Source organism: Elephantulus edwardii, unplaced genomic scaffold, assembly GCF_000299155.1.
Source record: "Elephantulus edwardii isolate Elephantulus edwardi_28Jun2011 unplaced genomic scaffold, EleEdw1.0 scaffold00007, whole genome shotgun sequence".
In the NCBI taxonomy this organism is placed as follows: domain Eukaryota; kingdom Metazoa; phylum Chordata; class Mammalia; order Macroscelidea; family Macroscelididae; genus Elephantulus; species Elephantulus edwardii.
The window spans coordinates 23,169,500-23,174,206 of NW_006399757.1; positions in this window are offsets into that span (position 1 = coordinate 23,169,500).

Genomic DNA, 4,707 nt, shown 5'->3' on the forward strand with positions numbered 1-4,707 from the left:
CCCTCTATGAGGTGGATTGATTCAGTGGCCGGGATAATCGGGATGGATGTGTCAGAGGCAATGAGATTGGCACAGGATAGAGCAGGGTTTAGGGCTGTTGTACATAGGGTTGCTATGAGTCGCAAGCGACTTGATAGCACATAACAACAACACCACCAATATTACTTATACTACTTTTCATGGCTATTTTGGAAACTCCAGGACACGCATCTTACAGAATCTTAGGTTTATCTGATTGTTTCCACATGAAGAGAACAGGTTAAAGAGTTTTGGCAACAAATCTCTTAAGTTTATGTCTACTTCTCACTGCCCTGCTTCAAAAGACACAAATCACAAGGCTGTTTCCACACTGGCAGCACTTACATTTTTTTTCTATTACAGAATATTCTTCAAAAGTATGCAGAATAATAGAATGAAATCACATGTTGACTGTTAGCTTTAGCAATTATCTGAGGTTCATTGTGGTCTACCCCAACGTTATCCTTCCAAATTACTTTAACGGCATTTAGGCTCTGCGTCATCTCATGTTCAGTCTGTGTTCACATTTCTAGGGTCCTTACTGAAATGTTTTTAAAATTTTGGTAAAAAAAAAAAACCCGTATTACACCTTTGCCCATTTTTTCCCTTTTACATGCAGAGTTCAGTGATACCTATTATTAATCATGTTGTACACTTATCACCCATAATCTGTTGCCAAATATCCCATAACTGTAAACCATAGGATAATGCTTCGTAAATAAGGGCCCCCTCACCTTCATAATTACTAATAAACTTTGGTATCTCTGTATTTTTCTGTTCTAGATATTTCACTTAAGTGTGTTTAGATATACCATTAGTCTTTTTGTGAAAGACTTCTTTTACTCCATATTGATCTCATTTCTTAAAAAAAATTATGATTTATTTACATTATGATGCAAATAAGCTTCCCACATTGAATATTGGCCAGTATGTCTCTTAAGCCTATTCATCTTATTTTTTCCCCAAATAAAGGCAACAAAAAAGTGATTTTAAAATTCTACCTCTCCTACATATAATAATTTATTTTTCAATAAACAGTCATTTGACTGTACAGGGCTTTTCCCCACCCCTTTTAGATTCTAGGATTTCTTTTTTTAATTACAGCTCTAATTATGTCTTGTAATGTGATATTTGCATCTACAGGTTCCATCAGATACAAATTTCTTTTTTAGCAATATCACCTCATATGTATTGTAGTGTTCTTCCTCCTGGATGCAGATAATGTTTAGCTATCTTCCTTTTTCAGTGGTGTTGCTGTTTAATCAAACTAGTTAAGGAAGGGGGACCCGTCAAATTCTCTGGTATGCAAAAGCTACTTTCTCCTCATCTCCTGTATGCCTCTGAAAATCCGCTGGAGGGTGAGCTAGAAAGAGATACTGGAGCCCCTAGTGCTACAAGCCGTTAACTTGCTAGGCTGATAACCACAAGGTTGGAGGTTCAAGTCCCTCCAGAGGTGGCACAAAGGAAAGGTTCTGGAAATCTACTTTTAAAACAATCTGGCGCGCTCTGGCAGCCTAGTGGCAAGAAGCTGAACTGCAATCCCTGAGGTGCACGGTTCAAATCCACCAGAAGCTCTGCTGGAGAAGGAGGGACAATTTCCTCCTGTACCAGTCAGATCTGATTTGACGGTATACACACACAGACAAAAATAAAAAAGAATAAAATAAAACAATCAGTCACTGAAAACCCTATTCACAATTCTATTTTGATACACGGGGGTCTACGTAAGTCAGAGCAAACTCCATTGCAGCTGGGAAATTCTTCTGTAAGTATCCTGCTCCCCAATTAACATTTCAAGCATCCTTGAGAATTCTAACCTGGATCACTTTTTACAGTTGTTGTTAAATGTTGTTGAGTGGGAACCAATTCACAGCTGAGCGTCCAGTGGGTTTTCCCAGGCTGTAAGTAACATGGGCGGAAAGTGCCCATCTTTCTCCTCTGGAGCAGCTGGTGCATTTGAACCACTTTTTTCTTTGGAGCAGTTGGTGGATTCAAACCACTTGCTTTTGGCAGTGCAACTCCATACCCACTAGGGTACCAGATATTGTTCTTATGAACCATCAAGTCAGTAGTAACTCATGGCTGACCCTCCAGTGGGGGACCTGACTGCCCATCTTTCTCCTGTAGAGCAGTTGGGTGATTCAAATCAGCTCCCTTTGGGCTCGCAGCACAATTTCTTACAACTAAGCTGGCAGAGCTCCCTAATTGTTACATTAGGAGTTACAGAAAAGTTTACATTCTCCCTTTCCTACATATAAGAAATTCTTCTGTAAAGAAGATCTCTTTCTCTCCTTATTCTCTTTCCAATGTGAAGTCCTGGATTCTTTCTTATTCAGTGTGTCATAAGCTATTACTCTTTCTTTCCAATGCTCAAACTGTCCCATATGTGGCCAGTGGGAGCCAGATTCCATGTCCCCTTGGTATGACCCTAATAGACTTTAAGTATCTTCTTGCTTCTAACACAAAATCATGCCAAACTCATCTTGTACTTTTACCTGCCCCAGACAGTAAATCAGTCATTTCTCTACGGAACCCTGATACTTTCTTAAGAAAGGGCTCTTAGAAAAACCTGGAAACTAAGTTTAACACTTTGTTAGTGAAGTATCATTGATTCTAGGCTTTTCAAACACTGCACAAGTACTTTAAATATGGTTAATCACAACTTCAAAGTGATATAGCTTTATTTCTAATCTGACACGGCAAGCTTCTTCCTCACCTCCCTCAATTCCACATTTGTACCTCCCCCTTCTCCCACAGTGAAGATCTTGATTCTCATTCTCTTTAATACATAGCTATTCATTTACTCTAGCTACAAACACATACAAGATAGTTTCAAACGTATAACCCCAGTATACAACCAACAAACAACAGCATTTCCTTGTACTTCTTTCTGTGCCTGGAACAAGTCTTCGTCTATACTGGATATTTCCTTGAGACAGAGGACTAGCACATTTTAATAAGCAGTAGTATCTAATACATACTTCCCATTTCATCATTCACTGTATTAAAGATATGTTCCCAATGGTTAAGGTTTAATAATATTTACTATTCCAACAAGTTTATTCATGTATTAAAAAGGTCAAAATAAACTCAAGCTCCACTGTTGTCAAGTAGGATCCTGCCCACAGAGACCCTCCACTGGGTTTCCAGGCTGTGAATCGCAGTGGGAGAAAAGTGCCAATCCTTCTCTTGCAGAACAGGTGGTGGATTCAAACCACAAGAGTAAACAACCTTTTGGTCAACAGCATAACATCCTACAGACTACACTATCAGACTCACTTCATTTTCATTATGAGAGTGTGAAATACAATGACCATCCAGTATAACTTTGTGTCATAGCCTTGATCCGTGCTCAGAGTCAACAGTTTTTTATCTGTCACTTTATCTGTCATTGGCATCCTTCACGCAACACAGACAAAAAAGAGAGAAAAATCTTAGTGTGACAGCAGTATTGCCTCACAGACCTCCGAGAGGGCCTGATGTCCCCAGGTATGTGCAGATCACATTGTGCCTGCTTAATAAGCATGCTCGATTCTTTTTCTGAGTGTTGAATTAATCACAGATTTTTTAGGTTCACTCAATAATGTATGGATCCCTCATTTTCTAGATCACATTCATTTTATATCACAATTATAATTCATTTTGAAAATAAACAAGGTGAGGTTTCAGTCAAGAGGATTTTAATATTTTGGTTTCAAAAATTGAATACAAGAAGTTCAATGATGGCATCACCACAACAAGATAAACAACCCAATTGAAAAATGGGCACAGGATATGAACAGATACTTCAAAGACAACATTCAGATGGTGAACAAACACATGAAGAAATGTTCAAAGTCCCCAGCTCTAAGAGAGATGCAAATCAAAACAACTATGAGATATCATCTCATCCCAGTAAGAATAGCAAAATTTAACAGAACAGCAAACAACAAACACTGGCAAGGTTGTGGAGAATCTGGAACCCTTATTCCCTGTTGGTGGGAGTGTAAAATGGTGCAACCACTATGGAAGGCAGTATGGCGCTTTCTCAAAATTTTGGAAATATAAATACCATTTGACCCAGCAATTCCACTACTGGGTATATACGCTTAAGAAACCATAACCACTGCCCAAGCAGATATATGCACACCCATGTTTACTGTGGCTTTGTTCACAATAGCAAAGAGTTGGAAACAACCTAAGTGCCCATCAACAAACGAATGGATAGAGAGGCTGTAGTGTATTCACACAATGGAATACTACGCTGCAATAAGAAACAAAGAACTCATGAAATATACAAAATGGGTGACCCTGGAGGACATTATGCTGAATGAAATATCTCAGTCACAAAAGGACAAATACTGCATAGTGCCATTGTTGTAAAGTGGGACTGACATTGGGGTTGAGGGGAAACTAAGAAGGGATAAATAATGTATACTGCATTGAAAGATGAGGAAGAAAACTATTTAGGAGGAACATATGATTAAGTATTATTGTCATTACAAGAGTCCAGAATGAAGGCTGCATAGTGAAGTGGACTGGGGGTGGGCGGGTGGGGAGGGATTATATAACAATAAAAGAATTTGTTTTTTCCTTTTCAAAGAGAAAAAGCGAACTGGGGGGAAGGGGTGGGCAGGGAGGAAAGTGTGCAACAATGAGTGAATGGGAATACAAAGTCTCTGTAAACTTTAATGAAATAAAAAAAATTTT